A 26,986-nucleotide genomic window follows, 5' to 3' on the forward strand; every position below is an offset into this window, starting at 1 on the left:
TCGTGGATGTTTTCTGAAGAGCTTTTTGCTTTTCGGAGCTGGCTTACAATGAATTCAGACAGCAATTAGGAGATGGGTGAGAGATATTTGCCTAGATGTCAACGACAAAGTGAACGGAAGTGAACGAAATGAAACCGGGAGATGCAAAACAATCATTTCGTCTCGTCTAGCCCATCCCCATCCCTAAGGAGTAACTCTGGTCATATTTATCTTGTTACTCCCATATTTACCATTGTAGTACTTAAATAAATAGCCGCTGTTTACAAGCCCTGGCAAATACTCCTCTCCCCCCTCCCTCGCTCTGAAAGTACGAACCACTTCACAGTTCTTAAGAATAAGATATGAGCAGCATTCTTGTGAGGCGCTTTGAAAATTCACGGCAAGACAATGAAGAGCTTGCTTACTTCGTGGGTTCCTTCAGGTGTGCCGAAGAAAATTATCCCAGGGACGATGGTGCCAAAAGGACTCACCTGCTCTCCATGTATAGCTTTACTGTTCTAGAAGCCATTTTGCATATGTTTAATGCCTTTTCCGCCAAAACACAGTCGCACCATTCTTGAAAGTCAATTTAAATAAAGTTTTCATAAGAATGCCACATAAATCTGAGTGTTTCAATTCAATATGAGCTAGATATAAACTTGTCACCCCAATATTGCTGAAATTCACCGCATCATTTTTCATTACTTGTGGCCATAAACTTCTCATAGCTGGCATGTAAAATACATCACATAATAGCTTTGACAGTGTTGCATTTCGGTCCGGTTACAAACTTCCGCTTGTTTCTAAAATTCGCGTTAAGTGGATCTGGACCATTCCAAAAAAAAAAAAAAAAAAACAACGCCTCACTTGTCTTTTTTTAAAGCATGGAGTCACGGGCTATCGATTTTCGAAATCTATTGATGTTTTGTAGGTCGCTTTAAACTGAGCAAAATGCAAGAAATTATGCTATGTATGCTTGTGTTATATATATTGCCGCGAACCACGCTTCATGGGTTGCCTTGTTGGCTGCGCCTAACCGCGCATGGTTCATGTTACTCGCCGGTTTTTAGTACTCGCTCCAATAAAATTATGAAGTGACTTGCGCTATGTTATCAAGAATTGCTCGTTCGTTTTTCAAGCAGCCACATCGCAAATCCATTCTCAAGTATGTCCCTTGTGTTTTTACACCCAGTACCACCTTGCTTTCCCCCCTTTTTTTTTATCGTCGCACACTGTCTCCTTTTTTTTAAAAGTTGTACTAGTATTTACATGGCTAGCTTATTTGAATGGAAAACAGCGCAACCGGAAAAATACATAAGGCGAAGGAGGTAGCGTTGTCCGGCGTCAGTAGCGGGCTCCTAAATTCCTATTGGCTGCGACGTGTCACGTGGCTCTATAGCACGTGCGCAGAACTGCTGCCTCCTCAGTGGAAGTGGCAGAGGCTAGGCGCGCTGCGCTGACGTTAGGCCTAAGGTTGCGCTTCGAAGTCTTATTTCGTCAACCGGTACTTCGATTCCTTGACATACAATTAAGTAATTGCTGTTTTATATTTTCGAATCTTCTGTTCGATTTGGGACATTAGACGCCGAAGCAAGAACTGTACTAATAAAACACGGCGTAATAAACGGAAACGGTTCAATTTAGACAACCTAGGATATTTAATTTCGAAGCATTAAAGTCTCCAGCACATGGTCGCGTGCCTGCATTTTTCATTTGAACAGCTGCCGTCCTCTAAATTTATGTGTCTGTTTCATCGTGTTCTCTCTCTCTCTCTCTCTCTCTCTCTCTCTCTCTCTCTCTCGACCTGATACTTAAACATGTACATTACTTCGACAGTTGCTCGATATTTGTTTTGTTCGTTCTGTTGTGTCATAAACATTCATATTAAATCATGAAGCGAAAAATAACTAAACACTAAGCACCCATTCCCCAACGCAATAAGCGTTTCCAGGAGCTTCGCAGCGGCAAACTTCATCACGACCGGGCTGATCAAAACCAGCCGGAATGAAGTTACGCTCACTTGAGCATGACTTACAGAAAACAGGAGCTCATCTTTACCGCGCGCGCCCTTCGAGCGGCAAATAACAGTTCTGCCGCTCTTGATTGATGTTCATACTGAAACGCAATCTTCGTGGGGACCAAAAGAATAAGATGGAAGAGACACTACTAGGCAACACTGGAAGCAGCGAGACGTACGCGCCCATTCACGCACACACACACACACGTGCGGACACACACTGTGCGATGGCATGAAATGTGCGTTTCTCATATTGAATTAGTCTGTCCGGTAAACAGCTCTGAGAAAAAAAAGGGGGCACGCAAGCAGCCATCCATGAAGCTCTCCGGTTTCCGCGTGGCCGGTAAATCAGGTCACGTGACAGTCGATATATCATCGCCTCAAATTAAGCTATCACGTGTCGTCAGTCCGGCGAGGGAAGGCATTAACGAGGGAACTATATAGTGTTCGGCGAGCAATTACGCGCTGGCTTTGTGCATGCTTCGTGCACCGTCCACTTTTCCGACGACGCCAGCAACGTGGCCTGTCCTTTGTCAGCGGATACACACGCGATCCGGCGATCTCAGGCGGACGCAATACTTTGCCCGCAGGTACGGGCGCACAATGCCAGAGACAAGCCCGTGGTGCGCCCGCTCTTCTATGCAGCGTCATTCGGTGTCGCTTCAGGCCTACAGAGCTATCCAAGGTTGCGCTTAATAATATCAATTATTGTCAGCGGTTGTGGAATTTATTCGTTGCTTCGAAAAATTAGCGCGGAATGCAACACAATTAACAGCGCTTTTCACAATGTTATTACGTTAAAGTCAAAGAAGTTTACCTACAACGTCGTCTTTTTCGTATGCGAAACATAAACTTAGGGAACCATAGTTTTTTTTTTTTTTTTGCGTCAATTTTTTGAAGCCGTTTTAACCTCCCGGGGGTCCGTATACTGTTGCAAAAATCATTTCTGATCTCATAAAGACCGTGAAGGCGAAGTATACACATCATCACCTTTCCTAACTACTAGAGATACTCGTACACGTCAACATTAATGAGCGCATAGTAAATCTTTGGCATATTTGAGGCAGCGCATTAGTTTATAAACCGTCATTAGAGCGTGGTTTTAATTGAAAGTTGTCTCAACACAACAAAAACAAAACGAAAGAAATGTTGCGTCGCTTATTTCTCGACGAGGAGGAGGAAGTAACTTTATTTTGTCCAGAGCAAAGGCCTAGTTATGGCCGGTGTGCTTCAGACAACGTCCAGGATGGGAAAATAAAATAATCTTGCTTTTGTGTTATTTCTCTGTATTTCTAGGCTTAGTAATTACGACGTGTCTTGGAAATGAGTGCACCCGTTCTCAATTACTCGGAAAGCCGAGAACATTATTTCTTCGTGTGAATTGGCGGCTAGTGGGACGGGACGCTGAGGATTCTGCGATGATATAAGTACTCTGCCGTTCTCGCCCGCTCATTCAGAAAGGGAGATGCGACTTTACTGCGCAGAAAAAATGAAACGAAAAAGAGGGCATTGTCGGATTCCCCATTTCAAGATCCCGTTGGATCTCGCTGCCTTAAGCCGTTTGATTAGCCCGGCACCCGCCCTGCTTGCAGTAATACAGCGACTACGCATGTGCTGTGACGGAGCGTAAAATTTCATTGCCAGATAATATGTCGGTCGGAGAATACCATTCGAACAACGTAAAATGCTGTTGAGATTTATGATGTATCGAGCGAATTTAAGCGGGAGGAATAGCAGCAACGCAGCCGCGTTTGAGGCTTTAGTAAAGGTGTCTTGCGAAGTAAATCATGACATCTACAGCCCACACAGTTTCGCCGTGTTCTTCGAAGGTGTGAAGGTTTTATTTAACATGCAATTCACAGAAGGAGGTCCCAAAATTAAAAATGTTGGGGGTACTTCCTGTAACAATGTTTGATGGCACCTAAATGCCAAGAGTCTTGGCAGTCGGCTTTGTGTGTAATATTACAACGATGAGTAACAAAAAGAAAAGGAACGGCTGCTCTTAATACATTATAAAGCGAAACTTTCATCTCCTCATTGAGGTCGTTTGCAGTCCCCGAAACGCACTGCAGGAAATCCAACTCTCTCTGACGATAATGATGATCGTGGATGAAGAGAAGAAAAATTAAAGCGCTCCCAAGGGTCGGAATCGGACCTGGGTTCCTCACGTTTTTAAGCCAACGTATATTCAATTTCAATTGCACTATTCCGGAACAGTTGAAAGAGTTTAGATTAGCAGAAAGGTGCATGGACGCGCAAAATTTGACAGAAAATGCACTACTCCGTCTAACGACGACGATGGTTGGACGCTACGGAAAGCCTTGGAATGCCCGTACCAGTAAAGCACTGAAGGGCACAATCTCAGTGCAGTAAACCGTCCCGATAAGAAACACCTTATGTGTATGGTAAGGTGGTGTGACGTGGGTCCGCTCCCTTTTACATAGGTTGGGTGTTGGACTTGATTTCGTAAAGCTTCGCGTTCCCCCATCGTTGTAGTTTCGACAAGGGGTTCTGTGTTCGCCGTGTGCGTCTCTCCAATATCATGGCGCATGCACGAATAAGCATGGAGCGGGAAAACAGACCGCTTCTGTGAGTTCCGAAACTCTCGCGGTCAAACCGAGCCACCCGGGCTACTGAACCGGTAAGCATGGCGACACGGTCGAGGCTTAATTGCGAGCTGTGTTTTGCGTTCTGTGTTAGGAAGCGGGAGCAGCGGCAAACATCATCCTGCCGTAAGTGTCGCCGCGGCTGGAAACAGCAACGCACAAGATTCATGTTCTGCTGCCCCAGAGCCACGTCATCGCACACATGACACTGTATCACATATGACACATGACACAGGCTCACATCTGACTCACCAATTCCTATTGGCTGCGGCGTCAACAACGTACCCACTCAAAAATGCGACTCTGAGGCGTTCATTTGGGAATTAATGCTTCCGCAATCACAACTCATAAGAAATTAATTTCTCAAATATTAGTCAATCACATTGTTCTGTTTTCGTTGTTTTCTATTTATTCAGAGTTTTTATTTGTCTTTATGTCAGTTTGGTTTTAACAGCTGAGCTGTTTAGCAAGTCATCGGAGTTTTGTGTCCGCAGTTAAAATATCAAGAAAATGCCGAGCGTACACATGAGTGAGTGCCTCGCGGAGAGCGCCCAGCGTCCCCGGCGCGCGTTTATCAGGCCAAGCGTACTGACTTAAAGGGACAGACAACCGATTTTTGTCGAGTATATATTCTCTATCCCAAATGAAAGGGCATCACTTCAAGCACCTTGACGAGAAACGGTTTTGCTGATAACGCCCTACAACTTTTTAAATCGAATTTTTTTACCTACGAGCCGTATGTGTCCCTCCCAAAACTAATGCTGGCAACCATGACATAGAGTAGCTCGGCAACATACTTTTGTCTGTATGCGAAATAAAAAACAATATTTAAAAACTTGTTCCCAGCTAAAAAAAGTTTGAATCGCAGGCTTTCCTGTTCATTTATGTGTTTTTTTAATGCAACAGTCTATTTTGCACGAATGCGCCATCTGCTGGGATAGACGATAGGTACAATCCGGCTTCACGTTGTGGACGCGGGAAGTTCGATTCACCCCGGGCGCGACGTTTTTTTTTTTTTTTTTTTTAAGCTGCCGTTGGTGTATTTGGAAACTGAAATCAAATATTTTGGCAGAACAAACGTCTCTGCCTCAGGCAGAGTCGTCAAAGCTCCTTCGCTGGGTCTGTTTACTGAACGCTGCCATTGATTCTGGGCATGGAGGCTCATAGCGTCCTCGATAAACACGCACCGGTGTTGCCCCCAAAACCGGCGCGGTGCACAGTGCCCCACGACGGTGCGTACCGGCACGGAGCGTTGATCGAGGACAAACGGGGCGGTTCTACCCAGGCGCCATCTCTTAATCTAAGAAATCAACTCATAAAAACGTTCACAAGTAACAATACAGCGCTGTAATGAGACGCAGCGCTATTTGAAAGTGGTATTTATTGAAGGCCAATGATTATATGTACGCACAGCTTAAATCCGTCACACATGCGGAACAACGTACCGCCACCGCTTCCACTAAACAGCTACATACAAGCTGCTTCTAATCTTCGTTTGAGCCATAATGCGAGTGCCTGTTTTGTTCCGCCCTTCCGTTACAGCAAAACAAGTAGGTCTTCATCGTCTAGGCACTCCGGTAACAGTTCATGATAATTCGATCGAACGAAACGAATGTCAATCCCCAACTTTCTGGCAATGCATGAAGCCGTCTTTCAAGTACACAAAGTTCGCGTCCTCATTTACAATCACTGGCCGTTGTTACCGCCCGTTAGGAGACTGTCGCATCGTTGCCCGATGAATTCACAAGCACGCCATCCTTGTCAGCAACAATACACAACTCCGTCCGCCTTGACACGAGTGCGGCGATGCGCCGTCGCTGCAGCAGACGGCGGAGGAAGCTCCTTCGCCGGCATCGTCCGCGATGCATCTCGGGACTGCACGCCGGCGCACCGTCGACTCTCTCGGTGCGCGGCGGTGCAACCAAAAATTGCCCCGCGACGGTGCACCCCGGTTTATCGAGGACGGACGGTGCACACCGGTGCGGTTTATCGAGGATGAAAAGGCGCACCGGTGTGCCCCGGTGTGCACCGGTGCGGTTAATCGAGGATGCTATCAGTTAGCCACACAGAGCAACCCAGCGGCGGCGGGCGGCGTGTCTAAAAAAAATTTAAAATAACGCTAAAAAATACATATACAATTTAAGTTTGCACAAATACTTGTGTTAAAAGGTTTCCAATACGTAAATAAACATTTAGGCAGTTACAGTAGCTGCTAGGTTTGCAGGTCACGTGACAGGGACACATATAGTAGTGCCAAGTTTCGACACTACGAACCGCCACCCTTCCGTTTTCAGGAAGTTTGCTGCCAAATTAAAATTATTTCCGCCAGTTTGTTTAGAAATTGCTTGTGGTTACCAGGCTATATAAAACGCTGGCTTTCATATGGGCTAGAGAACATATACGCGACAAAAATCGGTTGTCTGTCCCTTTAAAGAGATTGGCCAGGAGTGGCCAACAAACAAATCCTGCGTCAGCCGCAGTTGTGGTAACACTTGCTCGGAACGAGGAAGACTCCAGCGTTTGCTGAAATTATGGCAACACTTTCTCGGAACGACAAAGACACGTCCTAGCGTACGCCCCTCCAAGGTGACGTCCAATGATTATCACTTAAAAAAAAAAAAAATACTGGAAGCTCACACTTATAGCAACGACGATGGAGTAAAGGTCGTTGCGGCAGCGAAGAAGCGAAGCAGCAAATCGGCTGCAATTGTAGACTTAAACCGTCGTGATGGTCGTGAAGGTTGCGTACGGCATCGCGACCTTCAAGTCCTTCGCGTTAGTGCGAGCTTCCTTCATTTTTTTCCCCCGAAACAAACCAAAATTGGTCGCATATGTTGATTTCTGCCGGTGTTCGCCGTGCGACGATTCGCATAAGATGAGCTCGAAGGGGCAGGCGACGGTGCGTGCGGCATTCAGTGCTGGTTTAGTTCCTGTTGTGAACTGGTTATTTTCAGTTTTAGCTTTTTTCTTCGAATGCGCAGGAGAAGGGGAAATGCGGAGAACGCGGAATTACGTCCAAAAGTTCTCGCGCGTGCAACGGCAACGCAGGACGAGCGAGGCAATCGCGGCTAACCAGATTTGCCAGACGTCGAGAACGGCTGCCGATGAGCTGGTCATAACGGTGAACCGGAGAGCAGTACAGCCTCCGGTTGACGACCATGTGCGCGGGAATCGCCTCCTGGCGAGTGGGAAACATGGTCGGGATAAAACAGCGAGCGCCGAGATGAAGGAAATTAGGCCAGCGGTTGCTCGCCGCCGCGTGAAACTGCGCGGTGCTCACTGATGAGGGCCATTAAGAGCGCGTGTCGGGTTCCCGCGGACAGGCTTCGTCGCTTTGGCAGCGCTGAGTGGCACTGGCCAACACCCCGTAGGTTATGAGAAAGCCCCACCATCGCCCCTTCACCCGATCATTCTTCCCGTTGCGACTCGATCACCCCTACCGACCAGCCGGGCATTTGTTTTTAAGTTGGCCTTCAAACGTGTGAGGGCGATAAGCACGGGTTTTACTTCAACGACTTTGTCAACGGGCTTTCTTCACGCGGAGGTGTTGTCCCGCGGCTCACCACAGTCGTACGGAAAGAGAAAACGAAAACGTATGGGTGGCGGGAGTACAACAATTCGTCCAGCGCGACTCGGCAGGACGACACGCCTAGTCGACGACCGAGTGAGTTCGTCTTTAATTAGCTATGCATTAGCGCACACGTGTATTCCTTAATTAAACGTAACGGCCCATATCTTCTTATTCAACGGCCGTCGTAAACACCCGGCTAACTGCGTTGCGGGTTAACTGGGGAACGGTGAAAAACAAACAAACAAAAATGTTTCGGAGTAAAGACTTCGTCATGTGTGCACGTACAATAAATTCCCGTTAACGGAATCGTTTCATTCAAGTTTCCGGTTGAGCGGCAGTTTTTCGCAGTCCCCCCCCCCCCCCCCTCCCTACTGCAGTGCATGTGTAACGTATCATCCCCGTTTTTAGCGAAGTACCGCTTATAACGAAGTGGGTTTCCGGTCCCTAGGATTTTGATACAGTGAGGCTTCAATGTGCTTATACAGACGGTCGGCTGGGTTTCACACGTACGTACGGACGCATTTTTCAGCGCAGCCAGATATACCAGTAAAGGCAAAGCTTTACTTCTTTCGTCCAGCGGTTTCGCGGAGGATGCGCAAGTTAACCCGGCTAAGCGCATCGCGCGATTAGCCGGGCCCGCTGTCGGCGCTGCGCACAGGGCTCCGTTTTCAGTCGTTCTGCTCACGTAGCGGCGGAGGCCGCGACAGTAGCGGCCGCTCAGCTGTTTGGCAGCCGACCAAACCAGCAGCGTCCCACGCATGCGCCGCTGGGTCGTCTCGGGCTATGTGACTCATCTTGCGCCGCGTTCGCCGTGAAGCAGGAACGGCGGCGCTCGCCAAGAATGAAAGCGAGGCCGGGCCTACTCCTGTGAGCGTTGCACGGGACCGAATGGCTTTGAACCTTGGTCGGCAATACAGCCCCATCAAAGGTTGGCCAAGCGAAACCAAGACGCATCCAGATCAAGCCAAGCTTTTGCTTTGCACATCCAAGGATAGCTGAGCTAAGCCGCAACCATTTTTTGGTAACAAATGTTCCCGCGGAAATTAACAAAAAATTTAAGGATTTCTCCTCACGAAGCGTCTTAAAAAGTGAGCGGGACTTCTTGCAATTACACCCAAAACGAAGAGATAAATCATAACAGGAGATATCAATGCCCAGCAGAACTGCTGAACCTGTAGAGCCTGCAAAACTTCGGGTGTGAAAACCGATCAAGGCTCATAAACTCAATCTGGCGGGAGCTTTCTAAAAACGTCACACTTCAAAGGAAGTAAAAAAGGGCTAAAGTGTGTATTTTTGGACTTTCTTATTATCTCGCAGGCCCATGTAGATCTGTTTTTTGCCGATATAGGTACCCCGTACAGCGGCAAATCGGTCTTCGAGGAAGGCTCCTCTTTACGTTCTGATCCCGTTGATGTATCCAGGTCGCTTCTTGCTTACAAACATATGTCCGGACAGCAAATTTCAGGAGATTTTGTCCCTACAAGCTTGTTCAACTGCGAGAGGGGTTTCCTAGATTTTATGGAAAATAAGTTGTCTGCTCACCACAGTAACGTCGTCTTTTTTGTTTTCTACTTGGCTAAGATGTGTTGTCAACGTCTAGCCCAAAGTGCTGGACTTAGAGGCTTGGAATACCGGGAGCACATCGGTATCGATGCGCGCAGTTCAATAAAGTTCATTTTTGCAGCGGAAGCTACACTAGGCTAAATCGGGAAGTCTTCACGGGGCGACAAGTTTTGCCCTTGAGCGCTAGAGGTCAAACCACACCCCCTTCCGCAAGCGCCCGGCACGGAGCAGCGGCCCGATGGCGGGGAGAGATAGGCGGGAGGGGAGCTTAACGCCGTGAGTCGAAGAAAAGGAAAAAACACTGCTTTTGCGTACTGCTTCGCTACCTTGAAGTCGTACGCGTTAGTGTGAGCCTTTTTTTATTTTTTTCCTCTCACGTCCACAAGAAAGTGAAAAAGGCCCAAAATGTTTCTTTCATAAATTATTGCTTAACTCACTGGCCGTTCCGATAACTACCTGGATTTTGTACTCATGCATGTAACCCTTGCCAATGCCTGCAAAATAATTTTAGGTTTTTTTCCCGACAATAACTAATGAGACAAATCTGAACTTGAGTTTAAATTACGTGTTTCCTTTACGTATTCCTCAATATGGGTCCGGTACGTTGATGTATTCACTCAGCTAGGCATCGCCATGCTACCGCTGTACGCGTAAAACGTCTTTTCGGTGCAACGGAGAGCATGCAAATGATTGCAAATTCATTCATGGTGAGAACTCGCTTCGTTAGTGTCTTGCGTCTTACAGCAAAAAATTTTCCGGTGTACGGTCTCCGCCGCCTTCGTGCGTATGTCTTCTTTGCCCTAAGTCTGCAGTGACCGTATTTTCAAATTTTATAAATTACACCATACTTTTCTCTCGCGTACATTCGCATAGGTCGTTGTAATGGCTACATACTGCGAAATTATTTTCATTCTCCTTCGCTTTGCACTACCCAAGATGCTGTACTAACGTTAAAGAATATATCGCCTCTCCTTCAACACTTTCACTGCACGAACGAGTGTGTGCCGTATCGCAAAACGGCTTCATGTATTGCACGAGAGCGCACTAATGCCATGGCTTAAAGTCCCAACGTTTGTAGTGGCGTTGTAAGAGCCATTGGCTCGTGCAGTCCTATGGGTTCATGCTGAAGTCTACTTCAAGGTACGGAACTGTCTGCACGCTATGTGATCCAGTGGCGTAGCGAGAATTTTTTTCAGGGGCTGTTATACGTCAGCGGCAAAAAAAAAAAAAAAATGCTGAAAAGAAAAGAAATTGCGCAAACATCATTTTCTTTCATTGTTCTATCTAATTTGCTTATTTTATTTTACATATTAATATACTGATGTGGAGTGTCAACAGAGTGAACTAATAAAACGCCGAAATGCGCAAACCCCCCTCCCGCTCTTCTGACTACACAGCTGGTGTAATCGGTTGTGGTTCCACAGGCATGCTACGACGGTGCGTCGTACTTTACTTTGCGCTTGTCAAAGAAGCCTTGTGGTTGTGGTAGAGATCCGGGAAATGTCTCGGCACGTCCACAGTGGTTCTATTGAGTAGCGAAATATATTAAAGTTAACCGGTATTCTTGAATTCAGATTTATGTCGGTACCCTGCTGCCCTTAATGACGAATGGTTATCTTGCCTTCGCGTTACATGCCCTGCCCATTTCTTCTTAATTGCGACTGATATATCCTTAAAACGCGTTTGTTCCCTAACCCACTCCGTCCTCTTCTTGTCCGTTAACATTACACTTATCATATTCCGTTCCACTGCTCGCTGAGTCGTCCTCAATTTAAGTTGAACCCTCTTAGTGAGGCTCCAAGTTTCTGCTCCGTAGGTGAGTACCGGTAAGATGCAGCTGTTATACACTTTCCTTTTCAGGGGCAATGCCATTCGTTATCAGACAATGCCTGCCGAATGCACCACCTTATTCTTATCCTTCTGATTATCTCTGCCTCATTGTTGGGTTCCGGGGATCCCCACCGTGGATCCCCGGAACCATGGAACGGGAATCTGGGATCCCCAGAGAAGACAGGCGCGGTAGGGGCAAGTTAGGTGGGCAGATGAGGTCGAGACGTTTGCAGGGATAAATTGGTCGCAGTTAGCACACGACCGGCATAATCGATCTATGTGACAGGTATTTGCCCTGCATGGGGCGTAGAGAGACTGATGATGATTATATTGATGATAAGTACATAATAAAATAGTTCATAAATTAATATTTTTGATTTTTATTCATTCACTCCTCAGTGCGTATTTCTACGTAGAAATGGTGAACCTATATTCATCAGGCGATTCGACAGGTAACACAATCGCTGTGCTGTGCAATGTGTAAAGTCCCAAAGTGGAACAAAGCACTTTGTTCGAAAGTGGTTTGTTCGCTTACGTTAACACCGTAACCCTACTCCGTTCACCAGATATCCTGCTGCTTAAATAGCATGTGCTATTTTTGTGCGTTATTCGGCGAAGTCGACGTGGAAACTTATGAAATCCTTGTGGTATTTTACTAGCGCGCGGGGTCTCCCACTCCCGTTTTGTACACGGTAGTGCCTTTTCAATATATGACACACATTTCATTGTTTTGTCTTGGAAATAACTTTCATAACGAAAATGAGCGGGGCACACCTATTACTGTTTGACCAAGTGGCCATCACGTCACTAGCCCGCGCCACTTATTTAATCCCTGGAGCGAACGAAATGTCCCGATTGCTTTTACTGTAACCTGACCCAATACCTAATCAATAACTGTTCTTTGAAAAAAAAAAAAAAAACGGCGAGCCTGTGACGTTAACCCGCGCTGGTGTATTGGCGGTCTTCCTTATTTTAACCCGAAAGTGTTTTATTCCGGGATACACAGATTTCACTGACGCCATATCCGTATCGGAAATGACGCCAGTACAACGAAGCAAGCGGCCTGTAAAAGGTTCACCCCTACACGCAGGGTCTTCTTGCGGGGAAGCAACCTTTAGAACTAAGGAGTACGTTATACTTAAGGTTGTTCGTTTTCGGGATTTATATTTTAGCACGTAAGTGTTTTATGCCGGGATACATTCAGATTTCACTGACGTCATATCCGTCGCGGAAATGACCCCAGTACACCTTTGCCGAAGCGACCCGCCAGCAGGACGTCGCTCGCCAAGCGCACCCGCAACCAACCGCCGAACCGCAAATCATGCTCAGCTGCAGATTTCGCTGCACATTTCACTTTCGTGTTTTACCGATCCCTATGACAGAGGAATCAACCACAATTTTTTTTTTTACTTAAAGGGGTCCTGAAATACCTTCCGCCGATGCATGGATCTACATGTAACCAAATAAGACAATGTATTAGCAATCTCCTCCCGCAAGAATTTTGTTAAAGCGATGAGTATTAGCTGAGAAATCGTAAATCAAAAACCACGCATTATCGTCGCGCCGCGTTTCCTCCTCTTTTCAACTGTTGACGGCGCGCAAGCACTGCCTCCCATGATGCTGCGCTAGTCAGCGGTGACGTACTTCCGCATTACGCTCCTCCGACTGCCGTCTGCTACGGGCAAGTTTTGTTGACACCATGAATTCCGCACTCCGCTCAAGGATGGATAAGCGAACGAAAAATCTGCCCGCATGTGTGCGGTGGCCTGGCCTTGCCCTTTCGCGGTGTGCGTTGCTGCAGTGCAGCACGTGACTTTTAATCGGCGGCGACCTCGCAGCCGCTGGGGAGGATCTCGCGCTCGGTCCCTTTCATGCACCGCGCACTGTTTATCCAAAAAGCGCCGTATCAGATGTGGCCCCGCTGGTGCCGGGTCTTATTTTGCGGTGGTGGTAATTCCTGCCGGCGCCATGTGAAAAAGACATTTTAAGCCGATACAGAACCCGTGCACAAAACGCTTCAATCATGTGACCAGTTCAGCTTGGGGCGACGCGTGGTGGAGAGCGGCAACGTTGGCTAAACATGCTCCGGCGCGGCTCTGAGCTTTCTAGCGCTGGAGCGAGCGCCTTTCTTTGACGATATCAAACATCGGTTGCCTTGGCAACAAGGCACAAACCGCCCCAGAGGTCAGTTACGGTTGTGTGATCCCGGTTCAGCTTGGGGCCCCACCTCGCGGCATATGGGCACTGCAGGCATACTACTCACTCTCATTTGGAAGTGCGAGATGCGTTTGGCATTACAGGAGGCGATGGTGTGTGTGTTGTGGACGCCTTTGTTTCGCGATGAAATGCGACGTTGTGCTTCTGCGGGTGGATAGTGCTTCCCATGGCCTGGATTATCTTTCTCGAGCGACGTACGACTCAACCTCGCATGGGGTATGTGCAGTGTGCGTGGCTAAAAGCCATCTCGGCTTGCGCGCCAGAGTTAAGTGACTTGCTGTTCGTCCCCGCAAACCGCGCGCGAGGTGAGTGCCGAATTTACGAGGGGCAGGAGGAGGCAGCCCATCGTCTGTCAATCGCGGTTCAGACTTGCAACGCATGTTGTGACGTTGTGTTCGTTCGAAACGCATCTCTGGATTGTTTTGAAGTGGAAAAAAATGTATCCGTCAAACCTGGGCATTCGGCTCAGGGCGTTCTCTGCGATTGCACGAAAGAAGTGCCACGGGGCTTCAACGCTTTCTTTATGGGACGTACTCCGGTAAGAGAATATCCATGTCGTGTTATGGCCGTGTTGCATTCAATACGAACGGTTAAGCGTTTGTTTACACTTGTTTCGTTTGTCGTAAAATGTCCAAGCACTCCGGCACTACGCTGGCAGATCAGCCGGCGAGTCGACGCTGAGCAGACGACTCATCTCTTTGCCGGAAGTGCGTGAAAAAGCCGCCCAATAGCAGGATGTCTAGCTCATGACGAACATCGGGGAATCGATGATGTAGACATGTGAAGATGGCGGCGTCCAAAAACACGAAGGAAAGGGTGAGAAAAAAGCGACAAACTTTGCAACAAAAGTGTGAGCTTTCCGCTGCGCGTAAAAGAGTAATACTTGGCCCAGATGACCTTGACGACCCAATCTAACGATTGCGCTACTTCATTTAGTGTGCTCAAAATGCCTTTCAGGGCCCCTTTAAGGCATAATGTAAGGCTGTGTCATTCGCTTTTTTTCTTCTCCCTGGCGTATTCTTTTTTTGCGAGCCGGAATGCACGGAATCGTATTTTGCGTGCGGCCCAATGGGAAAGAGATTTGTCTGTAAAAGCAAAATGTATTCGCGCTGGTTCGTAGTATCTTTCCCGATTGTTTCGAAGCGGCTTGTTTTCGCGTACCGAAAGCGGCAATCTGGATGGTGCGGGGTAGGAAATATGCGAGACAAACATGCTCTAAAGTTGTTCACAATGGGTATGCGGTGTAATTTCAGGTTATTTCCTTTTTATATTTGCGTCCTGAAGCAGCCTGCATTGTCCTACGCGGCCTCGATATCCCTACATACCTATCATATGCTTATTAGTCGGCGATCTCCGCGTTAATACGCCCTAACGAGCTCTTGTTGGTGTAAAATGTTAATCCAGAGAAGGAAAAATGGAGGGAGGGAGTGAGAGAATATCAGGAGCGGCGTACGGCCATCCTATTCGTCTAACCGATTTTTCTTATTTTTCTTTTCCAGGTTCCCTCATCGCTGAGACACCAGAAAGGTCAGAGCACGATTCGCTCGTCTCGAAGTGATTTCTCTATAGCGCTCAATCCACGAACTCATTAACGCTTCGTTAAAGAGTACGCGCTCAGGGGCGCTTCAACGGCGCAGACCTTGTCCTTAAGCGACGAATGGCTGGAGTTTAAATAGGTCTTCGTTTTTCGGCCCGGAAGCGACAGCTGTGAAGTTCCCTGGCTACAGCTCTCTCCTCGTCCTTAACGTCATTACTTGAAATTTTCACAACGCATTCAAATACAGCTCGAAAAGTTCACGCGTTCTCATTGGTAATCTGATGCCGCGTTAAGGATGTTTCAAAGCCCGAAGCAAGAAGTTTCCTTTTTACTTTTGTTGTTGTGTTTGCGTTTATTTAACAGCCTCAAAGCTTAGTAGACATTAAGCGAGTCCGATCTATATCCAGGAAACTCGGTTAGCCTCCCGGATAAAATCCAACAAAGAACGGTTGCGTTGTTGTGGCTATGGTTGTCTGCCCGCGCCGCTTTAGCATCCGTGTAATACAATTAGGGAAAGAGCGCCACATTAATGGCCACTTTTAAGCTTGCTCACTGCAGTTTTCCCTACGCGGATTTCCCCAGTTTATTAGGCGGCTCTCGAGCGGGCAGAGAAAGGAGGGAAGTCAGCGACAAATTGGCGCAGTTAAGCGAAAGCGGGCACGTTCATTTGCGACGAGCATGCTCTCGGATTACCAAACGCCCGAGCTAGTGCGACAAGTTACAAAAGGCGAGGAAATGGAACCAGCAGCCTGTGCTCTCGCCGTTGACCATGTGAGTGTGTGCGCGCGGGCGCGGACACAGACTGTAAAACGGTGCCGCGATGCGTTTTTTTTTTTTTTTTTCCCGGGTGGCTCCTTTTAAAACAATGGACATCCTCGTCGCAATAAAAAACGAACTTAAAAGAAGAGTGTTGCGATCGAACAGCGGTACATCGTCCTAATCAAATATTCGTAAAATTTCGTTCTTGATAAGGAGTATAGAGATGCTTGCTCCGAATCACAGTTTGTGCAGAGTAAAGTATGCAAATTAGACGACGCGGAGAGCAGATCTCCGGTTTGAAAAGGCGTAAACTTTTACTGCTGCGCCTATCTGTATTAAACGAGTCGATTCAAGCGGAGCGCGTGCTCGCAGCGAACCGTAACATGTGTTTGTCGTTACCTAGGCTGCTTCACCGCGCTAATCTTTCTCGTTCGTCGCAGTGTTTTCGTGCTGACTACTGTTCTGTTTGATCACTCCGCATTTGATGCGCCGCGATGGCTGTCAACTCATTTTTGTGCGTCTTCCACGATCTCAAAAGAGGTGACAGCCCAAGTAGGAGATTATTAAGCTTTGAAGAAGGTGACACTTTTTTTTTTTGCATAATTCTCTCTTTTCAAGTAACTGGCAAGTACAGAGAAGATAAGAACAGCAGTGGGGGTTTAAGGAAATCCCTGGAGTTACGAGACATCGTGCAAACTGCTCCCGTCATTAGCGTGATGCTTACAAGAACTAACACGAAGAACTTATTTGAAGGGTACGCTCGTCACTAACGAGAGCAAGAAAGTTGGTGGGCGTCGAAATTTGAGGCAAAGTAAAAACTTCAAATGAGTACTGAAAGCGCAGGACGACGACGACGACGAAGAAGAAAGTGATAATAATAATAATAAAAATGTGCACTTAATGTCAGCAGGCAGCCCGCGTACGCTCGTTTCCAGATAGTTAATCGGAGAGCAATCAGAGAAATGTTTTTAGAAAAAGCACACCGAAGAGGACAAGCATGCCTAGCGAGGCATTTTTAATGCCGCTGCCACGTGCTCCGGATAGCCCCGTCGAGTGACAACACAGACTAATGAAAAAAGGTGAATACCGACACGAAGAGCAAACTTACTCCTGGCTGCTCTGAGGAAGCACACCTTCTGTTGGTAGATCTAGATTATAGCGCTGGTCGTAAAAGCCCGGACGACCCGATAAAATTGGATACGCCGCTGTAATGTGCCTTCCTACACGGGTCACGCCTGCTAATGTCGCGCCGCTACACAAACGACCTAGCAGCGCTGACAGCCACAAAGAAAAACAGATCGGCACGACAAGCTAGGGGCTGTCGGTCCCAAGAGCCTACGGAGCAAAGTTCCCCCGTTACTCGCTAAGTATTTAATCAGGGGGAATTCTCGGCAATAGCCTTTTAAATATGTAGGCGGCGACTCGAGTGCTTGGCATTACTCTTTTATGGTGTAAATTCCTGGTTAATTTTTTTTTTCGCGCAACTGCGGCTTCGTTTTTCTTTCTATTTTTTTTTCTTCACAACGATAAATGCTTTAAGGAGAGTTCGGGCTCGGAAGCTGAGTGGTCTTCAATTCAGTTTTTTTTTCAAAGCCTGCATAATTTTTGCTGCAATTAAAAGCAAAAACTCTTTTAGTCGTGCGTTTAGCGGTAAAATTTCTTACCTTTGACATCACACTGTCTCGCATATCGCTGCAAAATTGTGCTCACGAAGATCGGAACGGTACAATGCAGTCACTGTCGCACCCTCTAGTATTTAAGTCGGTTCTAATACTCGCTGAAGCAATATATCTGCCGACTCCGTGTTGCCGCCTCGTCCAAACAGGGCAGCGCAAAAACAAAAATAAAAAAGCGCTGCACATTCTTTTCACAAAACCACGCGCATCCTTTGTGAAAAGTTCATAACCAAAAATAGTTTACACCAAAGAAAGTAAAATCTATCAAATTTTCTCGCTACTTGGTTCTATCTGTGAGAAACTACACAATACCTATAAACAAAAGTGGTTTACCCCTCAGTTATGACTATTGTTATTGAACTCACAACAGCCGTTTGGTATATTATTATGTCAGCAATTAAGAAAATCACAGTGAGCTCCACAGTTCTAACAGCGGAACTGTTTAAGCCCCGGGTTATCCGCCTGTCGCAGCAAAAAACCTCGGGGAGCGCTGACGTCAGCTCGCGTTGCCTAGCAACCCCCGTGCGCCTAGTGAGGAACACCCGACGTCGGCCAGCTTGACCTTCGAGAACACTCTTCCCAGCGTCCGTGGCGTGATCTCTGGCGTCCTGTCCTCCTCGCCAGTTCACGTCCGTTCGCATCGAAAGTGAGGAGCACACACGCCGAGTTCGCGCTACAGCTGCCGAGTTCGCGAAGCCGGTTGCCACGGGTTCTGACGCGTGCTAACGCGGTCCACTTTGAGAGAGATGAGAATGTCTGCGGACAAAACGATCCCGGCCTGCCAGTCATGGAGAAGTTCGGAAAGCCATGTGAGGTGGATGGAACAGCCGGGTCTCCGACGAAGGAGAGGGGCCGGCAGCTCTGCTGTTTCTCCAGACTCGCACCACTAGTGCAATCTGCGCCATTTTGAAAATCAAACAGTATATAGCGGTGGGTTGTTGACAAGATAAGTTGCGCCGTCTAATATTGCGGCTTGTTACAAGGCTGCAGATACTGCGAATTCTTCACATGGTGCCCAACTGTGAACTTCCTGTTCTCGCTAGATGCGTCCCGCAAGAAAAGAACGTCTGCTTTTTTGAGGAACGCCGGCTACACAATCTGCTCTCGTTAGGTCCTTTAAATTTGTCTGCATGCGAGTACAAATGGTCGGTAATGCGCCAGAATAGACGGAGGAAACATGCTACGACGTCACATTCCAGAGCATTTTATTGAATAGTCGCTTTTCATTCATTCACTTCTGATGGTAAAGCTTACAGAATGATATGCACAAAAACCTACGATACGGCTTAAAGGTAAAGGCCTGATATGTTATAATTGCTCCCCAGTAAATTCTGATAACCTGTAAACATCTACGCTGGCCTTATACCAGGATGCTTTCTACATTTGTTTTTCACGAGTAGAAAAAGAAAAAAATATCAACCATAAATACTGTATAAGGCATGAGAAGAACATAGAAACGAGAATGGAAGAACAGCAATATTTGAAGTCTTCACTGGATAAACAACTTTTTTTTTTTTCAAAGCGTGCGAGCTTTTGCGCGCGAAAGTAAAAACTCTTCGAGTGTAGCCCAGCTTACTGGCAACTTGCACTGGCGTAGGGCATATTCGAAGACGAACTATAAAAAATGGAGGAAATGGTTCGACAGGCGGAGAACTACCGAGGACGCTTTTGTGTGCGCTGGATAATCCCCAGAAAGCAGCTCCAACGCATGCGCAGTGCAGGACTATTTATTATCGGCCTCGAGGCATCACCCTGTTTTTTCGTCCTTCTCTGACCCGTTTTCTTTCCCTGTCTCGTGCCCCCCTTGTTCTGGTCGCAATTCCTAGAGGGGAGGCTCTAGAGGGGCGCAGGATTTGCCACCCGAGTGGTGCCGCTGCTGTTCACGGTCCGTGAGAGGCAGATAGCGCGTCGAGGAATGAGCGCTGCAAGCTTCCCCGGCTCGTTTGTTCGATCTTTGCACGGGATTACATACGGGGCTTGGGACACTTTTTGCTCGTTTCCGCTCCGGCAAGGGGGCCAAAATGTTTTGTGTGTACCATACTACTTGAAAGAAGCACTAACACTTCAAAGCGCGTGGAGACCATATAGGCCGTTATGTTCGTTATCAGTACCTTCTAACAGCAGTTTTAGGCGCTAACTACTTTTAGCAATACTCTGTCTGTTTTCAAATTTTTTTGCGCGCGTGTGAAAACACCTGTATGCGTATATCTAAAAAATAATTTTCAAGTTCATGGGGCGCTAACCGGGAATCATAACCACACCGCCATGGTTACCTCGTGATAAAGAGGTATCACTGCTGGGCTTGCTACATAAGCTTTATGACCTGTTGTAAGGTTCACCAGCGTAAACACAAAAACGGCGACGTTACGGGAGTTTAAAGCGTCAGCTTTCACGTTATGCAAAACAAAAACTAATGACACAGGCCTACTTTCGCAACTGAGCGCATCGTCGCATCCGGAGAAAGCATCACAGCCGTTTTGTGCAGACATATTTAAGAAATGGTGAGGAAACTGGCAAAAAAATAAACAAAACTGGCCAACTGAGAGCAGCTGACGCGGAGAGTGTGCTACGCTAAGACCGCATGACCTGCTCTCTCGCAAGTAAAGAATGCACTATCAACGGGACATCACCACTTTAGTGATGAATATCAAGGCACAATATTATAGCATTATTAGGTCAAATCTCCACGTAACCAGCAGCTGAAGGCGTAAGTTCGCATCATGTCCCCTTAATCGTCCTCCTCCTTTGGGTTTCTTTACTTCCTTTTTTTTTTTTGCATTTCGCGTTGTCAGTAATATAGCCCTGATTACATCGACTTCGTGGGTGAGCTTTGCTGCGTTACGCGCAAGTTCATAGTGAAGCGCGCTTGGGGGTTTCGGACGGTAACAAACCAGGACGCGATAAAATCGTGCACCATATCTTCGCAAATACGTAAGCGACCACTGGCCTCGGTAGGGCAGTGGAAGGAAGGCTACTTGCAGCCTATCTCTATCCCCACACCTTGACATCGAGGGGTAAAAAAGTCCTAGTTACATCAACTTCGTCTACTTTGATTGACATATTTTCAGTTAAAAATTTCAGTTAGACTCTTCAGAATAAGCGTGCTATTTCTATACAGGAGGCTGTTTACAGCGACTCTTTTATGGATTTTTAGGGGCGAAGCTCCTAAAGCCATGGGTCTGTCCATCCCTTGTGTCTCGTGGTACCTGACCGCCGCATGCTTTCGGAGATGTCGCAAAGTGGGCCGCGTTGCACGCGCAAGAACCGGCTGCAACCGGCAGCGCAAACTCGGCACCGGGAGCGCGAGCTTGTCTGTGTTCGCCAACGGAGGCGCGAGCGCACGTGCACTGCGAGGGGGAGATCACGCAAGAGATCACGCCACGAACGCAGGCAGTCGTTCTCGGAGATCGAACGAGACGCAAGGACCTTTGCTCGTTTCCTCTCGTCTTGTTCGGGCACAAGTTCGCCCCAAATAAAAGTTCTTTCTTTATCGTTGTGTCCTATCCTACGTGACAAATTGTGGTGGAGGTGCGGGGTAGTCCTCGATGGCGCGGGGTCTTTCATCAGGTCTGGGCCTGGGAGCATTGACTACGAAAATAAAAGTTGACTTGTACAATGTACGCACACAGTCTTACGTCTTTCTTAATGATGTAATGGGCGAACTTTCACGGGAGAGTTACGGTTACCGATGATATCCCCCTCCCGAGCTTCGCCCACTTATCATCATTCATTCCGCGGATATGGCGTGATTTTTTTTGTGTTCGCCCACACTCCTTGCGGGACAAAAACATTTTGCGGCAAAGCCAACTTTCAGGCTAATGCTCAGCGGAAAGCGGATGTAACTTTCGTTTTATCAATACTTTCCGAAAAACAGTTATGTCGCAGTTTGCCGCTAGCGTGACTCTATAATTACTGAGAGTTTCATTTACTTTTCGTAATTAGGTCATAGTGAAGTTGTAAGAGTTACAGAATTGCCGTCAGCTGTTTATAAATGATACATGGGGCATCTAGAGGAAGTGTAGGGTTACAGAAAACGACTGTAACTCTCGTTCATTAAACCTTTCCTAACAAAATTACAAAAAATTGACCTCTGGGATGACTGTATTATTAAACCGACTTTCATTTAGTCTTCGTAATTTGTTTCCAGTGAATTTGTAAACGCTGAAGAATTCCGGCCCGCTGTCATTACATAAGCTTCTGCGGGAGGCAAACAGACCGCCCCAATTTTCTTTGCTAGGATAAAACTCTAATACTTCATAGTTTAATGGTTAAGTCATCACGAAGCCGTAATCACTACCAATGCCAAATTATAAGAAAATAAATACGTGCCATTCTCTGACCACGTGTGTGATGTGTATTTTATACAACTACACTGGTAATACACCTTAATTAACGCAGTGGAATGTCTCATCATTTTTGCAGCGCAAGCTACACTACGCTACCTCGGGCAGTCTCCGCGGAGTGACCAGTTTTGCCCTTGAGCGCTAGAAATCAAACCACACCCTCTTCCGTAAGCACCCGGCACGGAGCAAGGGCCCGATAACAGGGAAAGATATGCAAGGAGGGAAAGGAGACTTGCGCGGGACGTGGCGAAGGAAGGCGCGGCGGGGGCCGCCGCTGCAGCGATAAGCGTGCGCCACGAAGGAAGGCCACGAGGCCACGTGAGGCGCAGAACCATGTGCAATAGAGGAAAACGAAAATCCAGATGCGGTCCCTTGTACCGCGGTGAGGCTTAAAAACGTCGTGAAGAGATTTTCAAACAGGCTTAGTTGTGTGGGTACTTATAACTGTGGAACCTTGATAAACAAATACTGCATACTCGTTTCGTTGCCCGATGTCAAAATATAGGGTAAATATGCAGCTCCCGTTTCACCTAGGCTTTCCCCCTCAACTCGTGAAGTGAGCCGTGACGTCTTGCTAAGAAGAAGGCAATCACAGTTTCACCTCGTCTGCACAACATGTCGGCATAAAGCGGGCTCGCAAGCGGTTGGAGAAAGCTACAACATCGTCGTCATGATGAAACTCGCCCGCCCTGCAACTGAACGGGAGATGTCTCATCTCTGATACGTCTGATAAACATGGTCGAACTACAGTCAACAACGCGGGCGGGTGGCGCAGGCACAAGTAACCACGTTTAAAGTAAACTGGGTATTTGTAAACTGTTTACGTGGTTTCGTACGACTCTAAACTGTCGTACTGCTTGCGGGTATTCTTAAACAAGATTGCTGACGTCTGTCTTACGTAGCCTGTAATGTTAGTTGCGCGAACGTGAAACTTCTGACCTGACGAAATAAATAACCGAAAGGTTAAAATGATAGTTTACTACATAAACACATTTATCAAAGGAACTTCGCGTAGTCGGAATTTAAAACCAACCCGTCGCTTACTCATCAGGCGCAAAAATAACTAGCGAAAAGCAGTGATACAGCGCCGAGTCGCCGAGTTCCACCATCCTGCAGTTCGATTGCTTTCCTGTTTCCTCAAATAAACAATGCTGTTAACGTCGTTTTGTTGATTGGGCATGCTCTGCTTTGGCTTACTACAGAAGCGTTCAACAGTGTGTTGGCGGTTAAAGCTCTGGGTTGACTAGAATTTATGAAAAAAGCACCGGAGCGCTGGATAACAATTGCGAAGCAGCTTTTATGCCACACTTTCCTGGTAAGGAAACTGGTTAGAAACCGTACAAACAGCCAGTAAGTCTGAGTTCTGCTACAGTGGTTGTCAGAAAACTGAAACGGTCGCGACACAGGTCACGTCGATAAAAAACTGAACAGTTTTTTTATCGACGTGACCGGTGTCGCGACCGCTTTTATGGGAACGAATAAAGGATGCATTATTTTTAATATATCTGGTTTGCAGCTGTATAGAAAAATATACACAAAGAGCGTTTGACTGGTTTAACTCTGGAATGTACTTACATTGACGTCACTTCTAGTTGTGCTGCCGCCCGACGATGCGCGCATAGTCGCTTGCGATGCTCCTCAAAACAAGAATTTAAAAGGCGTCTCCTAAATTCTAGAAGCAATGAATTGTGAGAATATTTGGGATTTATGTCCTCAAAGGGTCATTTCAAAAGACAAAATTAAGCAAAGGCCAATCCATTTCCTTTTTATTACCACTTCCTTTTCATTACCACTTTTCATTACCACATTACCACGGTAATTTCAACCTGCGGTTGCTGCAGGTTAAATCAATGGTATGCTGCGTTCTGAACAGGTTTGAGTGTTCCGCAGCTGCTCCGAACCGGTCACGATAAGAAAAGACAAAAGAAGCCAAAGCTTTAAATTTATTGTCCAGCCACTATTTTTTTCTCAATCTAATGGGGTAGATCTTCTGGCCAGGATTTATGTGTTTATGTGATTGTAGCGTGGAAGGCTAATGTGTTCAGCTAATTAATGTGTTCAGCATACATAAAGGTCGAACGAACTTTGAGGTACAAGTAAGGGCGTGGGGCTGAGTAACTGCTAATCTAACTAGCTCGAAAATAACCGAAGCCAACTTCGGCATGCCACTGCGCTTTGAAAGCCATGCTGTGTCAGGCCCTGTTTGGCTTGTTCCCTCGCACGCTCCACTCCCGATCGCGGCATGGTTGCGCAATCCTATCACGTCCATTCACTCATTGGCTCGAGATGTGCCAATAAGCGTGCTTGGAGTACAGACTCCTGGTCGGAGACGAGGAATGGGCGTGAAGCGCGGACGCGATGGCGCTCAGCGCTCGTTATCCCGTGTCGCCTCGTTAGCCGTGCTCGAGAAAATGGCGCCGAGCGTCCGGTTGTGGGATTAACGACCGCGCCGATATAAGCGCGCGTCATTTGTACGAGTCACTCAGAGGGGACTCCCGAGGAGTGGGATATAGAATCCCATGCGTTGGTAGCACAGCGAACGGCACGTCGAGATGGCGGGGTGCCTGCTAATCGGGCGCGTTGGACAAGCTATAGCACCGTATTTACTTGCGTAATGATCGCACGTTTTTTTTTTTTTCAGAAAAAAAAATGCAAATTTAGAGGTGCGCTCATTACGCGGGATAAAATTTTCGCAAAACATTTTTGAGCACAAAAAACGCAAGCAAGTTGCGGGTCAAAATTCGTATGATTAATGCTCATGAACACAATAAAATAGTAAATAAAAGTATAATAAAAACTTCGCACACCGCCGCCAGCCGCTTTCCAAAGTCACGAAAAATGCAGTCTCTTCAGGAATTACGGAATGCGCCGGAACGAGGTTGCTGTGAGGTGACAAGGGGTCGATGAATGTCGCTTTGCCTGACGCTGCGGCAGTGCGGGATATCAAAAGTCGCATGGATGCTGACGCAAAAAGCTGAGCGCGTTGTTTTATTTGTCTTGTGAGTACATTATGTGCCTTTAGTGAGAGTTTATTCCTCATCAATATTGAACGCATGCTTGCCGATATCGCGAAAATCGGAAAGCCTGCGGCAGTAACACACACACACACACACACACACACATATATATATATATATATATATATATATATATATATATATATATATATATATATATATATATATATATGTGCGTGTGCGTGCGTGCGTGCGTGTGCGTGTACGTGTGCATGTGCTTGTGTGTGTGTGTGTGTGTGTGTGTGTGTGTGTGTGTGTGTGTGTGTGTGTTGTCTTCATTTGTGACTAAATCAGCCGCGCGGATTATGATCATCAAACTACTTCGCAACGAGCACATTGCCGAACTAGGATATTTATTCTATTTATTTATTTTAATTTGTCAATACTGTAAGCCTTGCCAGGTTCTTACAGGAAGTGGGCGCTCGCTGCGCGCTATATGCATGGGTACAAAAATGGGTCCATTGCGCGTGGGTACAACGATGGGTGCACTGCGCATCGGTACTTACTGAACGGTCAAATAAAGAAGAAAACATTACAAATCGACCCGTCACTGTCATTTCCTAAGCTCGCAAAAACAAGAAAAAAAGGCATGAGATTTCTCAACTGTTCGGTTGAGTACCACACGGCTGTGAGAGAAACAATTTATAATAACATTGTACAGCCTCTTCTAACGCAAATAACGCTATGAGACACTTCCAAACGCAATGCGGCACCTTGTAAAACAAGGCGATGAAGTGTAAAATTAAAAGCATGCGCGAAGAACAGGTGACAATGTGCTTGCCTTGTAACCACGGCTAGATTACGTACAAAAACAGGATGAAAGAATGCTCAAATTTTCCAAACGTCTTTACTGTGCTAAGGACGAAGTCAACCACAATTCTCCCTTCTTAAGAAAGCTGCCAACGATGTGGCGTTGATAACTTCGGGTAGTAATACGTTCCAGGCTTCAATGGACCAGAGAAAAAAAAGATCACTTGAATGGATTTGTACGCGTGTTAAATGGCCTTATATGTTTTTCATGATTGGTCCTTGTCGAGTGCTCTGTGTGTTTATAGCTCCATGATACAAAAGGTAAACTGGTAAAATATAACCCCGATAGCTAGCTCCACAGCTAGTTGCTGAGGAATAAAAAAAAAAGTTGTTTTTTGTTTTTTGACAACTTGACATAACGTTAAAATCTTGTCTCCAGATGTAGTGGAAGTTAAGGTCAGAAACTGCACCCTACCTGATGAGCTGGGATTCTTTTATCCATACGAATAAGCAATCTTGGTGCGAGGTGGGCGGAAGTTTAAATCAGGAACTAGACCCAACCTCTAGCTGACTGGTTATAAACTAAGATCTTTCTTTCCACTAATACGAACGATTGAGCTTCTTCTGACACGCGGTGAAAGTTTAGATCAGGAACTGGGGAAACTGAGGGCAATCGGCCGACTTATCAAATTGATGATTGTGCGGATAGTTGTTGAGAGCAATACAGCTGCGTGCACACTTAATACTCGCAGCGCACGGAAGTGCATTAGCGCCATTAGCTCATATTTTAAAGGACCTCAACAGCGCAGCCCAAACATCAAACCGTCATGGAACGGGATCCCATTCATGAGTAAACTTACCCTCTGTCGTGCTCCAGTCGTCGGCACTCATTTTTAAGCAATATTGCCGGCGAAAGGATTTATGAGGCGCCTACGGTACACCTTCGCTTCCTTAATTCGGGGAAGATGATACCGGCAGTAGTGAAAATAGCAGTGCCTAGGCGACGCACATCGGCGATCATACGTCATCCAGCAGCGTAGATCATTTGGCCCACGAGCAGAAAGAGCTGGGTGAGGCGGTGCACACGTAATCATTGTCAGGGTACAATGATTAGGGAAGAC

The 26,986-nt window shown here is 46.8% G+C and overlaps 1 protein-coding gene across 2 annotated transcripts in view; it reads left to right on the forward strand.

The window, feature by feature from the left end:
• Positions 1-26,986, forward strand: part of LOC144153913 (uncharacterized) — a 444,120-nt gene that overhangs the window by 153,612 nt on the left and 263,522 nt on the right. Inside the window, exon 2 of one of the 2 annotated variants that reach the window (XM_077685673.1) lies at positions 15,283-15,310. The exons of the other annotated variant lie outside the window; for it this stretch is intronic. The gene's annotated coding sequence lies outside the window, so the exon portion shown is untranslated. The remainder of the gene's footprint in view (positions 1-15,282; positions 15,311-26,986) is intronic. 2 annotated transcript variants of the gene reach the window in all.

This window comes from Haemaphysalis longicornis, unplaced genomic scaffold (assembly GCF_048455015.1).
Source record: "Haemaphysalis longicornis isolate Haplotype H1 unplaced genomic scaffold, Haemaphysalis longicornis Haplotype H1 scaffold_9, whole genome shotgun sequence".
Classification (NCBI taxonomy): domain Eukaryota; kingdom Metazoa; phylum Arthropoda; class Arachnida; order Ixodida; family Ixodidae; genus Haemaphysalis; species Haemaphysalis longicornis.